The sequence below is a fragment of the Heterocephalus glaber genome, unplaced genomic scaffold (genome assembly GCF_053883595.1).
Source record: "Heterocephalus glaber isolate CG9 unplaced genomic scaffold, H.glaber_assembly_v1.0 deba00001586, whole genome shotgun sequence".
Lineage (NCBI taxonomy): Eukaryota > Metazoa > Chordata > Mammalia > Rodentia > Bathyergidae > Heterocephalus > Heterocephalus glaber.
The window spans coordinates 18,488,634-18,513,529 of NW_028258364.1; positions in this window are offsets into that span (position 1 = coordinate 18,488,634).

The window sequence follows — 24,896 nt, forward strand, 5'->3', positions numbered from 1 at the left end:
GTCAGGATTTGATATTTTTTGGATCTAAAGTGTCTGCAAATGTCCATTTGTTAAAAACTTGCTTTTCAGGTGATGCTACTGGAGGGTGGTATAACTTAAAGAGGTGGAGTTTAGTGGGAAGTTTTTAGGTCATTGGGTTTGTGCCTTTAAAGGGAATAATGGGACCCAACCCTTTTCTCTCTTACTTCCTGGCAAGTGAGAACTTTTGCACGAACACCTACTCCTTCCATGATATGCTTTCTTGCCATAGGCCTATAATAATAGGGCTAACCAATCATGAACAGAAACTTCCAAAACCATGAGCCAAAACATCTTTTTTTCTTTACAAGTTAATTATCTCAGATATTTTTATAGTAAAAGAAAACTAACAGAGTTTTAACCTGATCCTCCCTTGAACTCCTGACTTAAAGTTGGGAGGAAAACACATACTTCTCCTCCACCCCAGTGCCACAAAGAAAATACTCCCCAAGTATATGTCTTTCCTGAAGCCGTTCAACGATGGCCATGCCACCCATATGCCTGGTGTGGCTGACAGCTACTGACAGCAGACCCAATATAGGATCATCTCCTTTGCAAGTCTTGCAAGTGGATTTAGAATATTTTGCTCCCTAATGTTGGGCTTCTTGAGATAACAGCAAAGCATTTCACTGAACTTCCTATAGCTTAAATAAAATGTTTCTATTATTTGAAGCAGTTTAGCAAATCTTGATTGTAGATTATGAGGAACCAGGTAAAGATCTTTTAGAGATTGGGAAAGCCATAGTCTCCAAGGTCTTTTCAGCTCTTAAGACTTAATGCTCCACAAGCTGCTTCTGTTTTAGATGACCTGAGAGGTTCTCCTAATGTCCAAGGACAGACAGAGGGAGGAACATCAACAGAAAACAATATGGTGCAATTTAATAAACATCTCCACATATCCTACTTGGCTATTCTTTTATTTAATCTCTTCTCATTCTGTTTGAATTGGCATATCATGATAGCACCAAGCTTGTTATTTCAACTCTAACATAAAAACCCTGCAGAGATAAAAGGAGAGTTCCAAGTTCAGTTATATCAAGTGTTCAGATAATCAAAAGATGCTTAAAAATAAGATAGTAACAACAATGGAACAGCTATGTGGTGTGCAAGTATTCAACATCACTCTATTTAAAGTAATTACTAATAATTACAATAACATGAATTAACAAATTCAATTCTCTCCTTTCCTTTAGGCTCTTTCATTTTAATTGCATTTCTATATTTTCATTCTCAGACCAGCTGTCATCAAACATAGTTAGGGTCCTTGTTGCATCTTAAACTTGCTTTGGTTTAAATTTCTTTTCAGAAAAAAGAAATATTTAAATGCAGGTTTTTCCCTAATCTTCTTGCTCCTGAGTTTATCAACACTTACCATATTTTTTTTTGTCTCTCTGAGAGAATCTGGATACAGAAAGTGGCTCCATTGAATTCACACACAGGCATGCAAACACAATAAGCAATGTAGATTTCCTGATATTCGCATAAGGAAGATGGAGTAGCAAGTTAGCATCTTGCATCCCACATCAAACAATCTAAAATAGATATGCTCACCTGTAACACTGATCTTCAGCTAAACCTCCATGGAAGATTTGGGGCTTTTTGTTTGTTTGTTTTTGTTGTGTTTTTAGTTTTAGCTTCCTTTTTATTAGTACAGTACACGTTTGAAGTCCGTAATAGTTACAATCATCTTGGAGAATTGGTACTTATACATATCGCATCTTAATCATTTCTAGTTCCCTTTGCCTCTCTGCCCTCCCATCGTCCCCCAACCCTAGGTCCTCTTCCACCTCCACAAAAGTTTGTTTAATTTTTTTCATTTTTTATTTTATTTTTGCTGTTGTTGTTGCTTTTCCCTTCCTAACTGCGATACCTTGATTCTGGGTCTTTCTTTCATCTCTCCTAGAATTTTCTCAGAAATTTCTCTTTCTTATTTTCTTTGTATGTGGGAGTAAATCAACTCTGCCTCAGCACCTACTGCATATTTTTGCATACCCAAGCGTATACCAAGGTTGTTCAGCAGTCAGAAATGGCCTTGCAACAGCTCTTGCCTTCTTGAGAATACAATATAAGTACCATCTTCAGCTATTAGAACACTCTCACATGGCTCACCCTACTCATCTTTAACGTGGACCTAATAGCCTTCAGAATGGGATCTTCTCCCTTTCCTTCAATATGCAGTCTTATGAAATAAAGAAAATCAAATTTTCTTTATAATTTTTTTCTTATGTTCATTGAATTTCAATAACAAGGTATTATTTTCCTTGTAGCCACAGCAGTCACATGCAATCAGGTGGCAGAAATACAAGACAAGGCAGCTGTGGAAAGCAAAGTGGAAGCTGCCTCCACACTCCTGTGAAAGTTCACCAGGTGACAAGCCCCGAAGACCTTGCCAGAAGGGCACTTTTCCTTTCCAGGGGCCATGGTTTTTGTGGCGCTAGGGACTGCAAGCCACAAAACTATATTTCCAGCCCTGTATTTACAAAGTTATTACACGGAAATAATGATCACAGTGATCCAGCTGATTATACCTAGAATTTATAGGGCACTTTTCTGAGGAACTCAGAATTTGTCCAAGGATCCAAGATTCCCATTACCTCCTTTCCTTAAACATCATAATCCAAAAGAAGACATTTCAAGTGTTGAAACACTTTTTTAAGCATTAGGCCCTAAACACAGAGTTCAGGCTCATTCTGCCCACCCTCCACTCCGTGAGTGATGAAATGGGAAGCTGGCAGTGAGTTCTGGTGCCTGCAGTGCTTGTAGTTACTTTCTTCCTGAGTACAGCAGTAAGGAGACATCAGGTATCAGTAGAGAAGGTGTTTAGCAACTGTCTGCTCCCAAATAATTATAGGCCACAGTTTCTTTTAACGAGTGCTCCCCCACTGTCTCCATGGCAGAAACCGCCTGACAGCACCTGCCCTGTCAGCACTGCAGTGAGAGAAAGTGAGGGCCTGCTGCTTGCCTGAGGTTAATGATCACCCTGTGGCTTTTCTCCACACTTTACACATGCTAAAGTTCTATATTACCACCTGGAAACTTTTACAAAGAAAGAAAGAAATGCAGGGTGGGTTGAGTTTACTCATGGACTTCCTCATTGGATCTGTGTGTTTGTGTAAACAACCAACAACATTGTTGCAGGATATCTTTAAATCACCTTAGAAAAGGAAGAACCAAAGGCAAGAAAATGATTCCAATCAAAGTCATATCTTCAAAAGAGTGATGCCGAACCACGGAAGGAATGTCCTCAAAGGGTATCACAGTGATGTCCATGGAGTTATCTGCACACTTCAAGGGACAGATATTACTGCTCCATTGACTTACATTGATCTTTTGCAGAATGAACACTCCCAAAGCACATATCAAGAGCCTCCATTTGCATTCCTTAAACATTACCTTTACCAGGAAAGAGCAGGTCTTCCTGTGATTAAGAGACCATAATTTTGGCCCAGCAAAGCTGCTGTTTATGTTGGCCAAATGAAAGCCCTGTGAAGATGAATAAGTCTGTGTCTGTGTCGTCATCCATTTTGCAAGGGCACAACCATTCTGATTTCTGCGCTGTGGTGAATTGAGGAGCTCAAGCATCAGCCTCGCCCAACAGATATGAATCACGGTGCAGTCTCCCCCAGGCCACCCTCATTGTCCAGTCTCCCACAGTCCTCTAGTTGACTATGTCAGTATCCATATGCTTCATAGACTTCTCAGAACTAAAGCTGAACCTCAGAGTAAATATGAAAATGTTGGAAGGAAACTCTTTCCCTCTAGCCCTCAAAATTAGGAAGCTTACATTAGTACATGAGAAACTCTGAAATGGCATTTGGAGTCTCTTGAAATATGCCCTGCTTAGACAAATGTAGCACACATACACAATTTGTTTCCCAAAAATGCACTGGTCTCAAGATTCGGGTGCATCCCCAGGAAAACACAGCTGCCTTTCTGTGACCTCCCTGGCCTTGGTCCCTAACAAGAATTTGCTAATCCCCACTCCTATAAGTGGCTCTTTTTTACTATACTTTGAGCTCTCAGCTGTGTGGTTTTAGATTAGAATTCTTTTTTAAAGCCTTTGTCTAAAGGCAATCCATTTGATCAGAGAGTAATATCCTAACTTCATCTTTTATCATTTCCCAGTCAGACTTGGGCTGCGGGTAGAATCCTGCAGTTATTTTGTTTAACACTAAAAATGATTTTATTTTCCTGCCAGAAGCTCCTGGTCTTGCTGATCATATTGATGCTTAGAAGCCTGGAGAATCATGGCTTTCCCCTAACTTTCAATAGTGAGAGATGGCAGATAATCCTAATTAAGAAAGAAACACGGATGGGCAAAGAGACTACAACACTGAACAAGAAAAATAACAACTGTACTGCAGTTACTGTTTCCATAACCCAGAACAGAAAAGGAAATTGTCAAGGTAGCAGGAATTGCTTTCAAGAGCAGTTCCCATTCCAAGCCTCTGAATATGAGTCTGAACTCATTCAAATCTCCCACTTCCTTCTTCAGTTCAGTTGAGGATTTCAATTTAATCTAGTGCTGCAAAACCAATAGTTCAGAAGAAAACTCTGAAAATTTTGAAGGGAAAATCATTTTACTACTGCATTCAATATATTTGGATTTAGAAGGTCTGAATTCAATAAGCAATATTTCTTCTTTTCCTGACTTCAAGTCATCATTTAAAACCTTCTATTTGGGCATGGTGGCATGTACCTGTAATCTCAGCACTTGGGAGGCTAAGGCAAGAGGATTGCCGTGAGTTTGAGGCTAAGCTGGGTTACACGGTAAGTTCTAGGCCAGGCTGATCTGCATAGCAAGACCCTGTCTCAAAAAAATAAAATCTTCTATGTGAGGACTTAGGGTTGATATAGGAAATGTCAATGCCTGCAGGATTGTGACTTTCTATAAATGATACCCAGCCAGCTGATTTGAGTACCTAATACTGTCACAGAGCAGTTGAGCACTCTGAGTAATGACAATGGACATTATCCAGGTGTCACCATTAATCTTGACTGTTGATTTGTTTGGCTTAAGACATTAGCAAAGTATCCTTCTGGGAGAGTCTGGGGTGAGGCATGTGATATGCCTTTGGGGAGTACAACGTATTTGGTTCCTGGCCCCTTCTTCTTGGGAGCTCTTCTCTCTGCTCCTTGGATGCCATGATGTGAGAAGCTTTCCTTCACCATGCCGTGGCTCCAGTCATCCAAGGACTGAAAGCTCTGAAACCATAAGCCAAAATAAAGCTCTTTTTTTTAAATGGTGAGTTTTGGATATTTGTCCCAGCAACAGGAATGCTGAACAATACACCAAGGTAGCATAATATGAATGTTAAATCTGAATACGGCACAGAGGAAATCCAAGATTCTCAACAAATTAGAATATTTTATATATATGGATCTCATAATAGATATTAGATGTTCTATGTACAAACATTAGAAACAAGGAAGTACATCTAAGGAGAAGACAGGTAAGGCATAGCTTTTAGCATCAAATAAACCTAACTCCTTATAAGTACAAAAAGAGATTCCATTGTCTGCTGGGTACTTCATAATGCTCATAATTTGAATGTTTTTTAACTGTTGTAATCAACTCCACAACCCACAAATGGAAGCAATTGTGGGAAAAAATCCTGGCAAAAGAAACATTAAACACCAATTACCTCTCATTCAATACTAAAAATTTATTGAAATACTCCTCAAAGTTAAGAAGCTAAAGAATTGTTGCAGAATCTAAAGGACTCACCCAGAACAGTGTCAATATTCCTCCAACTGGACACGTAAATTTGGGTTCTGTTTTGGCTAAAAGAAGATAGGAAAACAATTTCAACTGAGTGTCCATGGCATATCAGACATTTTATGTATACCTCACTTACTTCTCACTACAGTACAGATATTATTATCTCTAGCTTACAGAGGAATAAGAAGAGACTAAGACAATAGTAATTACAGCCACAATGATGTTTTTATTGGTATTATAGTTAATATTTTGGGAAACAATATGTCAGTTTCTGTACTAAGGGTTTAAAATGTATTATTTCATATAAAACTGCCCAGAAAAGGCAGATATTCCATCTTCATTTTAGAGATGAAGAAATTGGGGTACACAGAGTGAAAATATCTTGCTCAAGATCACACACCAAAACCATATGGCCAAGATTAAAGCATCAGTCATTTCTACTAAGTCATGAGCACCACACGAGGCAGATACAGTATAATAGGGCTTACTTGCTATAAATCTCAGATTTTTGAAAGTTACGTGAAATATAGTAGACCTCTCTGAATTACCATTAAAATTACAATAACTGAAAGCTTATATTATTCCCTGGGAAAATGAAGGCACCATTTAGAGCAATGATGGTGAATTTTTAAAGCTTTCAATGACGCAAACAGCCCACTGTGGCACATGTGCCATAAGTATGCCACTGATTTAGAGTATGAAATCTAGTATCAAGTATTTAGGGTTTAGTCAGTGGTGTACTTGCAGAGTATTATAGATGTTAGTATCTGCACTAGTAGTATAAGTTTTGTGCATGCAGTTCCCCCAATTGCCTAACAAAGAAATGTCATATTGAGTACCTCTTCATAATTTAAGTTGTATTTATTTAAAAATGCAATTACTGTATTAAAAGTTGTTTCCAATTTGGAGGATAGAGACCTTTAAAGATTTAATTGATAAACAAAACGAACCACGAAGAAGTTTGGAAATATTCTCATGCTGTCCTGAAAGCCTAGAGGTTTAGAAGTGATTCAGCTAAGCACATTCTCTAATGCGAATTTTGAAACCTCTAGAGCCTTCTACTTACTGACTGTGTGGTGAGCCCAGGAACTGTGAGGACTTGGCCATAGCAATGCATACCCCTCCATCTTTCAGCATCCCTTGCAATTAGGTGGTTATGTGGTTGTGACCAGGAGTAGAATGTGGCAGAGGTAATGTGCACACATCTCTCAGACCAGGCTCCTAAAATAGTGCAAGGCATTTTCCAGGTCCATTTTCCCCAGTCTGTGTATCTAGAATTAAAGACTCAGAAATGGTGAAATCATTTAATGGAAGGAGTCCAGATCCCTCTGTAGCCCCATGGGGCAAAGCCACACAACAAGGAATCCCTACCTAAGTATTTGTGGGTGGAAACTAACCATTGCTGGGCCAAGTCACAGAGAATTATTTTACTAGCAGGTGGCCTTATTTTACAGTGACTTTGGATATGAAAAACTAGGATATTACTGTATACTTCATAAAATCCCCATGAACATGGAATAAGATAATGCACATAAGTACATACCAACTATCTGTCCTTTACATGAGTTTAAGACTGTAGCCTATAAACTATTTTTACATCTGTTAACTAAAGAACATAGGGAATTAAATGTGTGTTTTATGATACATGTCCATATAAATAAATACACGTGCATGTATATACATGTACCATGTAGACATATACTTCCCCCAGACCATTCAATCTTTAGGTTGGCCATTTGCTGCTTACTTGATATAGAAAAAGAAAGCAATAAAACATGAATTTCAGGACAATCTTTTGGTGCTTATGCCAGACTCCCTACCAGCATTTCTCCTCCCTGAAGCAACAAAACAGAAGATTCAGTCATGTAGAATCACAGAATGACAAAACCCACAGGGTGAACTTGATTTAGCTCTTTATATTGAAATCCCAGAGCTATAGAATTCAAGTTTGTGTCCCAACATGATGCCCTCTGCACATTATTATTAAGGAAGCATGAGATTTTCCCAAGATAGAAAGCTATTGTAACAGTTTTCTGGGACTTTCAGAAGCCTGTTCATACTCAACTGGGCCAAAGAACTCTTTCTAACAAAAGTGGTTTCTCCATCAGACAGTAGGAAATGAGGATCACAATTCTAGAAAATATTTTAACAGTTTCTCATTAGAAGTTAGAGGGAGCAATAGGTTGACTAGCATGATAAAATCAGTTGTAGCTGTAGAAAGAATATAACTACTCAACTACTCAACAGTCATGCAATAGATGCTCAAGGGGTATAGATACCTATTCAAATTGGTTTAAGGAAGGGACATAAATTCTGAGCCAAGATATGACTGCCCTAATACATTAATGCCTTGATGGACCTAAAAGAACTGAGCAAGGGACCCAGGTCTAGATGTAACTTAAATTCCAGATGTTGCCCTGGTTCATATCTAAGATCCAATATCTGCACACAATTATGCCCAGATTAGGTTTTTCTTGCTGAGGACCTCATCATCTTCCATTTCATTATCCTCATATTTTATTCCTTGACTTGTTAGCCTGGCCTGAGTTCTATAAATCTAATTTCTAAGAGTTAAATCACATTGAATCTGTGATTCTGGTCTCTTGCTACACCAATCCCTGAACTAAGCTTTGTCCCTTCTATTATCACATGAAAACTGGAGGCAGGTATGACAGGTCAACACCAGACCATTGTGTGAGATGATGGAAAACTGTAGGCAATGTAGGAAAACAGCAAGAGCCCTCATGGTAATGACAACAGCCTGTCCCTAGAGATCCCCTTATTAACTACGAAGAGAAGCAAGATTAGAAAATAGAGGTAGATCCAAATACTTTCAAGTTGGAGTACAGTATAAAGCTGTGGGGCCAAGGAGCGAATTCTGCCAAATGTGAACTTCAACTGGATTTGGATTTGGCTTCCTGTAGAGGTAAAACCTTTGCCTCCATGGTATGATAGGCATTTTTTCCCCAGTGGATGAAACCACTTTTAGATCAGAGTTGTCAATAGAAGTATATTTCTGGGGAAGAAACTTCCAACAAACATCAACCTACTTCAACTCAGACCAGGAAAACCCAAGCTAGCTTCTAATCTGATGATGAGAGTTTCGGGGTCCCACCATTTGTTGCCATCAACTGGTTGTCTCTCAGAGCAGCACAGCTCTTCATATTTCTGCCGGATTCTACCTTTTACCTTCTACACACCACGTGTTCTTTTCCATGTGCCCAGTAATAGAGCAGTTTTTGGCTACTATTTCTCACAAATTTCTAAGATTTACCCTACCTTGAAGCAATCTGAAGAGCTTGGGCAATGAGCATATACAAATACCTGGGTAATTTAGGTAATTCCTATCCAGTCACACTTCACACTTTGTCTTGTTTTTAACTGTTCTGTCTGACAAGAGAAATAAATGTCTTTCTCAGTGCACCGTCCACCTAATGCCACCATCTGCCATTTTCCACTCTGTGTGTGCAATACATACTAGTAACCATATTGAATCTAGGAATACATCATATATAACATCAGATCACAATGAATTCAAGGCCAGTATTTTTGTTACACAATTTTTTAGCATTTAAGTTTCTTCAAATTATTCCATTTTAAAAATATATTTCTCTAATATAAATACTAATGCTCTGCAAAATTACTTGAAAGTATCAGATATCTTTCTAGGTATGCAGTGTGCTAAAGGTGCATAACAAAATCCCTCAGACCAGGTGGCCTAAAGACCAGAAGCTTGTTTTCTCACAGCTGTCAAGTCTAGAAGGCTGAGGTCAGTTTCTTCCAAGGCCTCTCTCCTTCGCCTGCAGATGGCCATCTTCTCACTGTGTCCTTACGTGGCTTTTGCTCCATGCATGTGCATTCCCAGTGTCTCAGTGCGCTACATCTCCTCTTCTAATAAACGGACCAGTCGTCTTGGATTGGCTCCACACTAATGGATTCATTTTAGCTCAACATCTCTTTAAAGCCCTTATTTCAAATCCAGTCACAGTCTGAGGCTCTAGAGTTTAGGGCCTCAGTACGTGAATTTTGAGAGTACACAATTCAGCTCACAACACTAGGTTGTGAACTACATTATATGAGCGCATGCACCAGATAAATTACTTTTAGAAATCATTGTATTAAGAATAGATTCTACGTTGATCCAAGAGTGGATCCAAGGGTTCTGAGTCTAGTGGGGGCCTTTGCCACTAAGCCACTTAAAAATACATTTGCTTTCTTAATGCAAGGAGGGTGCTATATATAGACCTATCAGCACCTGTCCCTGTTATTAGAAATTCAGGATCCAGTGAACACCAAGGCAAAACATGAACAATAACAATTCAATTTAATAATAAATAAGTAATACAAAAGAAGTATAAACAGGGCATAATAAAAGTAAGGAGAGCTATCTCATTCTTCCCTGTAATACAAAATATTCTACAGAAAAAATAAAATATAAAAAAGAGGTTGAATAAGAAGGATTAAGAAAATTCTACACAATAAAGGAAATGTCAATGACATACGAAGTTGAATAAGAAGGAAAAAGAGGAGAAAGAAAGACCATTCCAAAGGAAGGAGACATCCAGTGAAGTGAAGTGGGAAGTTTTTTGTGTGCCTTGACACAGAAACCTAAGATGGAGAATGGTGAGCAACGGTCAAAAAAGGACGGCCCAGCTACTCTCAAACACTCTTGGATACAGCTAGATCAATGTGCCAGCAGACCATCCTGCAATGAAGGAAATGTCTTGTATCTGTGCTCTGCAATTTAGTAGCCACACATGACTAGTGTGGCATGAAATGTGGCTAACACCACTGAGAAACTCTTTAGGTTTTCATTCATTCTAATTGTTTCAAATTTTAAATGGCTACACATTCTAGAATAGTAATAACTACTGTATTTGACAGCACAGATCTAGAGGAAGGAGGGGGTTTTTTGGTCCTTTTTCTGTCTCTACAGTTGTCCACTTGCAAACACACTTTTTTCAAGTGACATTTCGCATTATATGTGGGATGTGCGGCAGGAGGCATAGGGAAATTTGGCTGAGGATATAAGGCAGCAAGTATTAGAAATCAAAATGAGTTGTGAAATAGACCATGAAGCATGTTAGGGTTCTTCAGAAAATAGAACCAACATAATACATTTGAGTCAGCAAGTTCAAGATCCCAGGAGCTTGAGAGCTTAGATTTGGATTTAAGCCTAGCCAAGGGAAAGATGATGTCCCCATTTAAAAGGAAGTCAGACAGGAGGAATCCTCTCTTCCTCAGGGGTTCTCTGCCTTTGGGTTCTCTGCACATCTTCACTGAGTGAATAAGGCCCAAGCACATTGATTGCTTTATTCAGTCAATCAATTTAAATATTTATCTCCAAGAAAAAAATAACCCTCACAGACATGCCCAACCTAATGTTTAATCAAGTATCTGGGTGCCTGTGGCCCAATCAAGTTACCACAAAAAATTAACCCTCACATCAAATAAAAACTAAAAAGAGTATTTATGGACAAGCTTCCTACCTACACCTCTCCCTCATGTGAAGAATATAAAAGAATTCAGCAAGGAGTTTTGGAGAGAATTTGTGGGAACTCTGGAGAGAACCACACACTGGTTATTCTTCTGTAAGAAACCTGCTCCAAGAGAAAGGATCACCCCTCACCTCATCTTTAAAGCAAGGGCATCAACAGAGAGTTTAACGGGAGTCTTTGCTGCTGAGAAATGCAGTGGATTGGAGTCTGACATTCACTTGAAATATCCAAGATGCAGAGTGAAGCTGGCTGGTAGTTCTAGGAAAGAGGGAGAGGCAGAAAATTTCAGTTCCTGACTCATGAATTCAGGTGACACAATGCATGCATGAGCATGTGCTATAACTAAATGTGGACCACATGTGAGCTCCCTTATTATAAGGTCGCTGGCAAGTGATGCTAAAATATTGTATCATTCTACAAGTTGGAAATTATTAATACCTGCTGCAATGGAAATGCCAGAGGAAACTCCTCAGCCTTGTGGGCTTTAAGGAGATCCACAATTTCACCTCCCGAGAAGAAGCCAACTTTCGACTCAGTAAGGTCATGAATGTGTCAAATCAGTTTTTGAATATGGCAGTCAGAAAAGTTATTTCCTGTCCACATACTTCTTCCTTGACTATAGGTAAGAGTGTCAGAAAGCACAGATGCAAAGTTGAAGGATGAAGAAGAGCTGGTGACTCAGAATAAAAAAAGTGACCATACACACAGCCCAAATGCCCGCTTTCCACCAGCTAGCCTTAGCTATGAAAGAAGGAATAGCTATAATCTAAAGCAAATCAGAAACTTTATTTGTACATAGAACTAGACAAATCCAAGAGATATCTAACAGACAAAAATGCATCTTTTGATGAATATATTTTATTTAGCTATGAGAGAGAAAAAGAGTTCTGAGTACCATGCAGAGGTTTCAGTTCTGAATAATTTCTCTAGCTATATTCAATGGTCCCATGACTTTATACTACCTAAGATTAATCAGAAGGCTCAATGAACTTCTGGAGTCTTCCTTTAGTTTTTTTCCTTGCTCCAGAGAGCAAAATCTTAAAGGACTGGGGAAAAAAAACAATCTATGCATCCCATGGTTGTGCTTATTCACTGTACATTACACCCACACATGATTTTCAAGTGGTTGCCCAATGTGAAGAAAGTGATATAATCCTATGGCAACTTCTTAAAAACTGAAGGAAAATTTGTGTAATTAAAAAATGCCTTTTTAAAAAGTGAAAGATTGTGGTTCCCTCTTCCCAGATATGAATCTCTGCTATGAAGGATGAAGGACAAGAAGTCATGAAATGATTATAAAAGAGGAATGACCTAAACAAACTTGCCTTACAGAAGGTCCGCCCTGATACTTGTGTGGGGAAACAGAGGTGGGCTGCTGCCACAGACTTCAAGCAGGAACAGTTCTTGGAAGATAAATCCACCTCTTCTGATTAAAGGGGATGGGAACCTGAGCTAAGAAAAGGTAAAAGTTTTAACAAAGGGAAACACTCAAGAATTATTTGAGATGAAATTAACAGAGCTTGATGAAAAACTTAGACATAGGTAGTGGGCAAAAGAGGTTTGAGGGATGCTCAGTTTTCTTTTTTTGTTTTGCTGAAATTCTTTTATTGGTACATTTTAGGTGTACAATACATTTACATTTATCATTGGGTGCTTGTACCTGTACATGATGCATCTTGGTTCTTATTTTTTCCCCATTACCTGTGCGCCCTTCACCCCCTCCACCCTTCCCTGTTTACATAGACTTTGTTTCCAATTTTTTCTTTTCTTGTAATTTTTCCTTTCCCTTCTTTCCTTTCCCCTTCCCCTCCCACCTCCCCTATGCCTTTGGGCCTTTTCTTCCTATTTCAAATTATCAATTATTTATTTTAATCCTTATTTACACTTTCAGTTTCTCACACTAGAGAAACTATTCAGTATTTACACGTGTGTCCTATTTATTTCACTTAAAGAGTATGGCCTCAATATGCATCCATTTAGCTATAAATGTCTCTAGTTTCTCATTCTTTGTGGCTGAGTAGTACTGCATTTTATAAAACAAACCACATCTTCTTTATCCAGTTTCCAGTTGGTGGGCACTTTACATAGCTTTAGCTATTACGAACTGTGCCGCTATAAACATCGGTGCGCATACATCGCTGTGGTATTGGGTGATTCTCTCTAGCATATTTTAATAGAAACCCTAGAGCCATGAATTGAGGCTTAGATCAAGGTGTCCTTACAGTTGTCGAGAGCCAATCCTGACCTGACATGGTGGGCATACTGCTGAATCATATTTCACTTTCATACTCCCTTCCAGTGGTAGACACCATAAAGGTCCCCCAAAGACGACGATTCTAGTCCTGGAAACTGAAAGTTAGGTTATATAGGGAATCAAATTCCATTGCTAACTAGTTGGCCTTGAAATAGGGATAGCATCCTGGATTATCAGATGCACCCAGTGTAATCACAAGGCCCTTCAAGGTGAAATAGGCAGTCAGAAGAGTCAGTGTCTGAGTGATATAATGTGCCAGAGACTTGAATGGCCACTGTCAACGTTGACGGTGGAAAGGTGCCAGGAACAAGGAGTGTGGGCATCTTTAAAAGCTTAAAAGACAACAAAACACATTTCCTCAAAAACTCCCCAAAGGAAACTCCCAGCCGGTACCTTCATTTTATTGTACTGAGACCTATTTCAGATTTCCAATCTCCAGAACTGTAAGATGTTGATTCTGTGTTGTTTTAAGTCACTAAATTTGTGGGAATTTGTTACAGCAGCAATAGGGGAAAACATACACTCACCATTTTTCCTTCCTTAGCAAATCCCTGGTCTCAGAGTCTCAGATGCATCTACATTCCTAATTTGTTTACCTCTCACTAATGATTTATGGGGGTTTTTTTTACTTTGTTATTTGCAATTTATTTAGATAGTATTTATAAGTGAGGTACAATATAGCAACTGCTGTGTGACCGTCCCTGTCTTAAGTCAAACTACTAGGTGTATTCCCTGGGAACAGCTGGGCCCATCAAATTAGCTCTGTAAAACATGAATGCGAAGAACGCTGTGATGTAGACTCTTCCCTCTCCCCTGGCCCCGCTTAGCTAATCATGATTCAACTAAAACATTTATCAAGTAATAAATACTTTAGTTGTAAAATTTAGGCAGCTCTCTGTCACAAGATATAATATTTATTTTGCTGTTGAATTCATTAATGTTTGCAACGTGCCACGTAAATGTTAGCTTTTATCCTTTTCTTAATTATAGGAAGTACATAACCTCAAATTTAATTCCAAGTGATAGAAATGCCGCAAGATATAAGTAGTAATAATGACAAAAATTATTTGCCCTTATGACATAACGTGATATATATATACTACTCAGAACTTGAAATGATGAAGATAATATCTCCAGTCTTGGCTTCACCCAACAATCATAAACACAGTTGTGAATGATTTGGGCTGATAGACCCAAAAACTAAAGGAAGCCACTACAATTTTCATGTAATTTTAAAATGAGGGAAGAAGAAAAGGGGAGAAGGTAAGACTTTGTCCAGGTGATGTTTCGAGAGCAGTGGGAATATACTATGTATTTATTTAAAGTCCAAAATATATTTCCAAAGGAGATAATGCAAAGATTATCTATTCTGTGTTAAGGTCACATATAGCTCAACATTGGGTTTACAGGTTTATGTTGTGTGTTTTATACTCTGCTTCTGCCAGATGTTCCCAGAGGTTAAAAGAAAAGATCAGTGTTGCTGAAGACAAGGATTATATCATCTTCCTTGTAGGACTGGGACTGATGGGAATTCCATAAAGAGGCAGCCAGCCAGACGGGCAAGTGAGCAAAGAATCTGGCCTCTGGGTTATCCTTACTTTATAATATTACCACTTAAAAGGACAAAAATATCAATATGGCTCAGGAAGAGATGCGCAAGTTATGTAAGTAAAGGAAATTGAAACTAATTTTCAGGCACAAGGCAAGGCAGATGCTTTTCTGTAGAACCCAAACAATCTTTCACGCCAGCCTATGCCATTGTACCATGAAGATACAAAGCTTTCTATATGAAAATGATACTAGAAACTGTAATTTAATTAAGGCTGAGTTATTACAAATTGCAGATAAAATAACATTTAAAATATTTGAAAACTGTTTGTATTGCTTAGGGTGCAACCATATGCTCTCAATCTCAAAACAGGATAATTGCAGTCCCTGTGGCAAGTTTGTTTGTATAGCAAACCTATATTTGAGCATCTCTGGAGGACTAAGGTGTAATCTGCCACAGCTGTGTAACTGAAGAAGCTCTGATGTTTAGAACTATATAAGAAATTATTTGTAACAAGCAGGGCTCAGGATATTTTTCTTTGAGAACAAACATGTACAGTTCTGAGTTATAATTATATTTCTACCACACAAATGTTCATAAATGCTTATGTTGTGATTGAAATAGATCCTGAAATAGATAGTCCAGTGTATGAAATTTTACCTCTTCTCAAAAATGTAATTTTAAACCAACTTTTATAAATAGTAAGAAAAATTCACCTGCATCCAGGTACGCAGTGTCCTGGTTAGAAATATTGATTCAAATGTGTTTTGCATTAAGTAAGTATCCTGAAATACATCAATTTCCTGTCCTCATTATCTGCTCCACTTAAATACAGTGGACCCTTGACTTACAAACTCAGTTCGTTCTGAGGGCTGATTGTAACTCAGATTGGTCAATGAAGGCTCAGGTTCCTCTACACAGCCTTCAAAGTCTCTCTCCTGTACACAGGCAGATCTCAATGTCCTTAGAGAGACACCGGCCCAGGATTTGTCAATCCCACACAGGAAAGGATGCTGTAATGTTCCTTCCAGAACTCTTTAAGGGTTAAATCTGCATCTGGAGACCATCTGAAAGCACAAGCAGCCAGCATTTGGCTCATAACTCAAGATTTCAGTTGTAAGTTATAACTAAAATTCCAGTTGTAACCCAAGTTGTTCGTATGTCAGGCTGGTCATAACTCCAGGGTCCACTGTACTGAAACCAAAGTATTTCATGATTCATTCAAGAGAACATTTTTCTGCCTATGTGTGCATGGTTGTTCCAATCATCGTACAGACTCTGGTACAATACCATAACCTTGGAACATTCCATAGCTGGTGTTCTATGGAAGCTTCGTAGCGCCATTTCCACTTCATTCATTTGAGAATAGGTGGTTTGTTCTGAGTTTTTCTGGGTAAACTCCCCCCAAATATCTTCATTAAGAGGGTATGATTTGTTTCATATTCAGGGTGGGAATACTGGGGATTGAGCCCAGGGCGTTTGCTCTGAGCTACATCCCAAGCCCTTTTTCATTTTTTGTATTAAAACAGGATCTCACTAAATTGTCCAGGCTAGGCTCAAACTTGCAGTCCTTCTGCCTCAGCCACAACAGTGCTGGGATGATAGGTGTATACCACCCCGCCCAGCTGAGGAAGGTTTGATTTCTGATTCTTGCTGTAATGAATAACAATTGCAGTTCCAAATAGCAGCCAGGAGCTACACCTACATGTTCCTCCAAAGTCACCTTAGCGCACCTGTAGTCCAGAGACATGACCCAAATCCTTCTGTACCAAGTGGGAGACTACAGGGAAGGAAGCCCACAGGGCCACAGAGGGCCAACCAGAAGCTTCTATAGCTTTCTGTTGGTCATTTTTAAAACACCACTTTGAGGCTGAGGATTTAGCTCAGTGTTTTCTCCGGCTGCGCAAGAGCAAGGACCCGAGTTCGATCCCTGGTACCCCCCAAAAAAAAACACCATATGGAGCCAGGTGTGACGATGCATGCCTGTAATCACAGCACAGGGAGGCTGAGGCAAGAGGATCACTTTGAGTTCAAGGCCAGCCTGTACTGCATAGCAAGACTCTGTCTCAAAAAAATCAAAATAAAATAAAATAAAATAAGATAAAATACCATATTGTCGACAAGGGGTAGAACAATGAGAATTCTCTGCTTCACTTTCTTCTTTTTTTAGAAATGGACTTTGAGTTCTTTTTAGGGTCACTAACAGGGAATACAGCTCACACAGTCTCCTTTCAAGTCAGTATTTGCCTATAAGGGCAGCCTTTCTATGCACATGGTTTAGAGGGGTCAGTCATGAGGAAGTAGGAGAGGGCAGAGAAGCCAGCCCAGATCAGTGGGAATGACTCAGCAGTATGGCAGAGTCATGGGACGGTAGGCTGCACTTGGTTCTATTTTTTGTCCCACTATTTTAATTATACTCCTTATTGTTACACAATAATACCTCCATCTGTGCATATGGCATAAGTAATACTAACATGATAGCAATGTAGTAGAATTCGCTCATAGAAAACTAGCCTGTGAGCGTCTCTGCTGAATGGTGAGGTCTTTGAGAGAGGGATGCCTTCAGTCTTGCATGTCTAAAATCCAGCAAGGTAGCCAACAGACAGTGTCAGAGAAATATTTATTAATCTGACTGTATTTTAATGTTCCGCAATTACCTAATATTTATGTCTTCTTTAGCATGGGTGTTTCCTACTCTCCAGAAACATTGCAGAATGAAATAAAATAAAGGATAGATAACAAGAAACAGGAAGAGAAATTTTTGCAAAAAGCAAGAGAACCAAGAGATAGAAGGGATGAGGCAAAGGGAAGTGGATGAAAAAAGAATTGAGATGTGCTGTGCACACATACCAACTCCCCACAATGAATCTAATCATTCTGGATCAAAGTAGGCACTAATAACAAAGCTTTTTAAGAGAATGAAATATAAACAACCATTTAGGGTGACATCATACACAGTGCCGAAACACTGATGCTAGCATAGTTTCATTCTTCTGATCTTTTCGTTTTACTTATTAAATAGATGTTAGTGAACACCATAGGGAAAGAAATGTGTTAGGACTTTAGACATATTTAAGAACAGGAAAAGTCTCATTAGTGTGGGACAGCCTACCACAGTTGGGGAGCAACAGGAAACCCTGGAAGACTCCATTCCTTTCATTCAAGGGAACGTTCAGAGTGGATACTGAATAAAAGTTAAGTAACTCACTGCTACAGGACTATGGGGCTTTGGGAACTAAATAGAAGTAAAATTAAGAATGAAAATGAATTTCTAACCAACATGGGGAAAATACGTGTGCTATTAAATCCTACATAGCTACCTTTGTGCCCTGGATCCCATTTCTTCCATTCTGCTGAGCAGATCCAAAAGTGCAGCTAATGTACAGAAGATTCAGAAATACGATTCTCAATGCACAGTTTTCTTTATCTTTCCTTCAGACCCAGCAAAAGAGAATCACAAAGATAAAAGACCTCACTTTGCCCACATCAATTCTCTATCCTTGTCGCGGTGTCTTTTCTCTTGGGACACTGAGGCGGCTTCTGATTCCCATCATTTAGTGTCCAGGTCTGTGAGCCTAGGGAATGTGTGGAAGTTATCAAGAAGAGGAACCACTCTGCTTCCAGCCTCACTCAGGCCACAGACTATAATAGCTCAATAGTCCAGAGTGAAACCATCATGATCCAAAGCTCAAAAATACTTATTCGCAAAACACTTACTGGCCTTGACAGAAAATGTGCTTGTTTTAAGGGGGGATGGCCTACAGGGCTGCTGCCTCCAGTTGGGCCTTGAAAACTCTCCTCTCTGTTTGGGGCTTTGTAGTTCTTCTGCATCATAGAAATGGCACTTGCTATGCTCTCAGTCAAGGAGAAAACTGAAAAGAGGCAAAAACTGGCCTCTTCTTGAGGGCTAATTCATGAAGCCTTGGCAGAGTTCAACTAAGCTACTGGCAGCCAGAGCAAGGAAGCATCTCAAAGCCTGAGAGAAGGATGAATGGCAAAGCAGCACAGAACTGTGGCTCCTTAAAAATTGGAATAGATGGTCTCTACCTCAATCTGATAAAGGTCATCTATGAAAAACCAATAGCCAATATCATACTAAATGGTCAAAAATTGAAATCTTTCACACTAAAATCAGGAACAAGACAAAGATGTCCACTATCACCACTCCTGTTCAATATAGTCTTGGAAACATTAGCCACAGCAATTAGACAAGAGAAAGAAATGAAAGGAATAAAGATGGGAAATGAAGAAGTCAAATTGTCATTATTTGCAGATGCATGATACTCTATACATAAGACCCCAAGAACTCCACCAAAAGTCTGCTAGAGTGAATAACCAAATTCAGTCAAGTAGCTGGATACAAGGTCAACACACAAAAATCAATAGCTTTCCTCTACTCAAACAACAGAGTCACTGAGAGAGAAATAGGGCAAACAATTCCTTTTACAATAGCATCCAAAAAACTGAAATACCTAGGAATCAACCTAACAAAAGAAATCAAAGACCTCTTCTCTGAAAACTATAGCACTTTGAAAAAATAGATTGAAGGGGCTATCAGGAAATGGAAAGCCATCCCTTGCTCCTGGGTAGGAAGGATCAACATAATGAAAATGGCCATATTTCCAAAACTGCTATATAGATTCAATGCAATACCAATTGAAATCCCAGCAGCATACTTCATTGACCTTGAGAAAACAATCCAAAAATTCATTTGAAACAAGAAGAGACACAGAATAGCCAAAGCAATTCTGGATAACAGAGACATGGCAGGAGCTATTACAACCCCCAACTTGAAACTATACTACAAAGGTACTGTGATAAAAACAGCATGGTACTGGCAAAGAAACAGACCTGAGGACCAGTGGAACAGATTAGAAGATGCAGAAACAACTCCAGACACACTCAGCCATCTCATCTTTGACAAAGGAGCCAAACATCCTCACTGGAGGAAAGATAGCCTCTTTAATAAATGGTGCTGGAAAAATTGGGTTTCAACTTACCGAAGACTAAAACTAGACCTATATCTCTCACCATGCACTAAACTAAAATCAAAATGCATTAAAGATCTAAATATAAAAGCAGAAATGCTGAACTGGCTGGAACAGAGGTTAGGTAGAACTCTTGAAGACATTGGTGTAGGAAAAGACTTTATGAACAAAACCTCAGTTGCCCGTGAACTAGCACAAACAATCAACAAGTGGGATTTCTTCTTACTAAAAAGCTTCTGCACAGCAAGAGAAACCACCAGCAGTGTGAAGAGACAACCCACAATGGGAAAAAATTTTCACCAGTGGTGCCTCAGACAAAGCCCTACTATCTCAAATCTATAAAGAACTTAAAAAAATCAGACTTCCGAAATCTAAAGACCCAATCCAAAAATGGGCATCTGAAACGGACAGACATTTCTCAGACAAAGAAGTAGAAATAGCAAATAAACATATGAAAAAATGTTCAACATCACTGGTCATTGGAGAGATGCAAATGAAAACAATGCTGAGATTCCACCTCACTCCAGAAACAATGGCTGCTATCATGAAATCAACCAATAACAAATGCTGGTGGGGTTGTGGGGAAAGAGAAACCCTGCTCCACTGCTGGTGGGAGTGTAGACTGGTGCAACCACTGTGGAAATCAGCATGGAGATACCTCAAAGAACTAGGACTGGAAGTCCCATTTGACCCAGCTATTCCCCTGCTGGGGATCTTCCCCAAAGAACTAAAAGAATCATATCACAGTGATATATGTGCACCCATGTTCATAGCACCACAGTTTGTAATAGCTAAAACTTGGAAACAGCCTAAATGCCCATTAACTGGACACTGGACAAATAAAATATGGGTTTTTTTTTTATAAAACAGAGTACTAATCAGCCATCAAAAATGAGAAATTAGAGACATTTATTTCTAAATGGATGCATATTGAGGTGATACTCAAGTGAAATAAATAGGACACGTGTAAATACCAAATAGTTTCTCTAGTGTGAGAAACTGAAAGGGTAAATAAGGACTAAAAGGTATAATAGATAATGTGAAATAGGAAGAAAAGGGGCAAAGGGGAAGGGGAAGTGGGAGGGATAGGGGAAAGGAAAGAAGGGAATGGAATTAATTTGAGAAAATGAAAAAATGGAAACAAAGTCTTTGTAAATAGGGAGGACTGGAGGGGTTGAAGGGAGGGCAGGGGATGGGGGAAAAAAGTGAGAACCAAGAGAGTATGTAAAGGTGCATATCGCCAATGATGAATGTCTTTATACTGTACACCTAAAATGTACCAATAAAAGGATATACAAAAAAAAAAAATTGGGCCGGGGATTTAGCCCAGTGGCTCCGCCTCCTGCTGTGCAAGCTCAAGGACCCGAGTTCGATCCCCAGTACCAAACAAACAAACAAACAAAAGATAAAAAGAACTGTGGCCCCTTCCCTCGTTAGATCTGTTGGTGCTTGACTTGTTCACAAATTTCCACAACATTAAAAACTAAGCAGAACTCATGGGATTACCGAACCCCCCACCCTTAATATACCTGTATATACAACACAGTTACTCAATGACTAAGAGAAAATTTTCCAAAAACCTCTTATGCAGTGGAATCATGCCAAGATTTTCAGGTCTTGATGATGAATTCCATTAATACAGCAGGTCAGTAGCCATCGAGCTTCTATGGTGCCTTAGATGGTAAGAGCCTCTGTGGTTTAGTGGTACAGGGGATGGATTCGGAGCTCCACGCCTGGACCTGGGGTCCTAGCTCTTCTAATCAATAATTGTGTGACTCTATGCACATAATTTAACTTCTCAGTGCCTTAATTGTCTCATCTCTAAAGTGCAAATAATAATGATGTGCCCACTTCATATTACAAATATTTAATAAAAGTGATAAATTTGGGAGAGTACATGGAACCTAGTAAGGGCTTCAAGAGCAGTAGTTGTGCTTAAATTGGGATTTAAATATTATGTGATAAGGAAAAGCTGGAAAAACTAGTGGCCAGGCTCTGTGGTCATGGTGAAGGATGCAAAAGAGCCTTCGAAAATTATATTTTTTTAAAGAAAACAAAAAACCTGTAGAAATAAAAAAGGGAATTGAGACCAAATTCTGCTTGGTAACATTATAAACAAGAAGAAGAAAGGTCCCTGTACTATGCAATGATGTTAAATGTTTTTCAGGATTTAAAAATTTCTATGATTGAATCAGCCAGCCATTAAATTTTAAATTAAGAAAAGCCCTATAGAGAAGATAGACAGCCACCTAGGCAAGGAAAATGGAGATTAAAAACATCTGTTAATTTGATTTTCACATAATCTCTTTATAAGATTAATATAAATATCTGCAAAGTAAAACAGTCTATATAAACCAAAAATTTCAGGTCAAAATTAAGCTTAGATTAGATATTACTAACAAATTAAGCAAGTGGTCCATATAAGATATATTATTGCTTTTATACATAAACACATCTAAATAGCTATTCTAAAAGAAAAAGCAAGGGCACAAAGGCTTACTTTTTAAATGCCCCTGGAATAGCAATAATATTATTAGTTCCACATGGGATTTATTTACATATTCATTTTTAAAATGAAACGAATAAGTCAAGTGTCTCCTTATCATATTAAGACTCTTACAGAACATTATGGAATGTCACAGGCATTTTAAATAATTGACCACTACCCTTAATTTTCAAATTTTAAAACTAAGGCCCACAGAAGAGGACCAGTTTACCCAAAACTCTAATATATTTCATCGGTTTGTCTCACAGAAAGTGTTTATTCTCTCTCAGAAGGATAAAACATTGCAGGGACAGTGTAATAGCTTCCCTGGAATGCTCTAAATATCACAAAATGGGTGGCTTAAAACAAGAGAAATTAATGCACTCATGACCCTGTAGGTCAAAAGTCCAGAGCTTTTTCTGGGGCTACAGTCCCTCCTGAGTATCTCTTTATTCTTTCTTTCAGCTTCCAGTGGCTGTTTGCATTCACTGGAGTGTTACCTCCTGACTCCGTTTTCCATCCTCATGTTACTGTCTCAGTGGGTCTAACTTCAAAATTCCTCATTAAGAGCTCTCCTAGGATAATCCAGAATAAATTCTCCTCTGGAAATTCTTCACTTATTACATTTGTTGTCAGGTTAGATGAAACCCATTCTTTTGCAGTATGAAGTAGATGTTCTGGAGATAAGGCTGTGTACAAATGTGAGAGTAGAAAGTGAGGGAGCTGTGGGAGCAACATTTAACCCACTACAACCCAGCAGTGTTATTGAGCCTATGAATACCTCCAAAATAGAGATTCCACTTCTGAAGGACTTAAGGTAGTAAAACCTTAAGAAATTAATATTCTTTACTATTTGCCCTGCAACTCATTCCTTTTCATTAAATGAGAGGTGATTATATAACTAGAATTCCATTAACAAAGCAAGCCAAATTTTATTTTGATCTCAGGGTTCTGGTCGACCTTGTCATGTGATATCTAGTTAAGTATAGCAGATTGGACACATCCAGTCATCTCTGCTCATTCCTAAAATTCTACTAAAAAAGTAGTAAAGGAATAAAACAGATAAAGACATATATGCTCCAGCATAATGGTGGAGGATACAAAAGCAGAAGAGATATATATTAATCATATTTTGTAGATGGAAATCAGATAAATGACTGGTGACATAACAATGCAGAAAAATGCAACCCTAGGCTTACAAAAGGAGAAATTCAAAAGGTGCGCATGGATTCATACTGGAAAATTCTGGAAAATTTGGGAATTGCAGGCATTCTTGAAAGACCAGAGTGAGAGATGAAGGTTCAGTAACCCTTTTCTTTCTTTTCATTTCTTTTATTTTCTTTTTGTTTTCTTTTGTTTTGTTTTTGGAACTTCTAAATCCAAAATTTCTGAAAACTAACAAATGTTTAGAAAACTCATTTAGCAGAAAAATTTGACTTTATCTGAACTAAATTGCTATAAAAATATGACATATATATGTAAAGCTAGTTACATTCCTTATCCATCCCTTAGAATATGTGTTCCACTGCAGAAAATCCAATATGTCTGATTAAGGAGGCTGCTGCAGGTTCTACTAGGTACTATGCTGATTATAATTTTCTAAAAATCTAAAAACAAATCTGAATCCTCAAACATACTTGGCCCCAAGGGATTCCTTTAAGAGCTTGTAGAACTGTGTAATAAGCAATCTCTAGATCAAAATTCTTCCCATATCATTTTCCCACCCCCAAGGAACTGAAGATTACTCTCCAGAGGGAGTGAACTCAAAAAGTCCTAGTCTTTGCGAGATCTTGAGAATTAAATAAAAGTATCAGACAAAGCAAAGAGTGGAGAATTCCAGTTTCCCTGCTTGGCTTACAGAAAAGAGCACCTAAGTTTGTATTTGTATTAGTTAGCTTTCCATTATAGTGACAAAATACTTGAGGTAAACAACTTTAAAAAGGAAAGGTTTATTTTGGATGAAAGTTTCAAAGATTTCAGTCCATGGTCCCTTGATCCTGATGTTTTGGGCCTATGGCAGTATGCTATGTCATGGTGGGAGCATGTGACAGAGGTGGCTTTACATATATGGTAGTAGGAAGCAAAAGAGGGAGAGAGTGAGGAGGGGCCCAGAGTTCTAATATTCCCTTCATGACTCTCAATGACCTAATGGCCTCTCAGAGACCCCACCTTTTAAAGGGCCTACAACCCCCTAATAGAACTTCTGGTTGAGGACAAAATCTTCAACACATGGACCACTCGGGGTCATTCAAGACACATGCTTTCAGCAACACTCCTGAGCTGAACATCAGAGATGAGAGGATTTTCCTCTGGGCTGGTCTAAAATAAAAGATCTATACATTTGACACTTGAGGGTGCCTGTGACATCAGTGGGAAAACCAT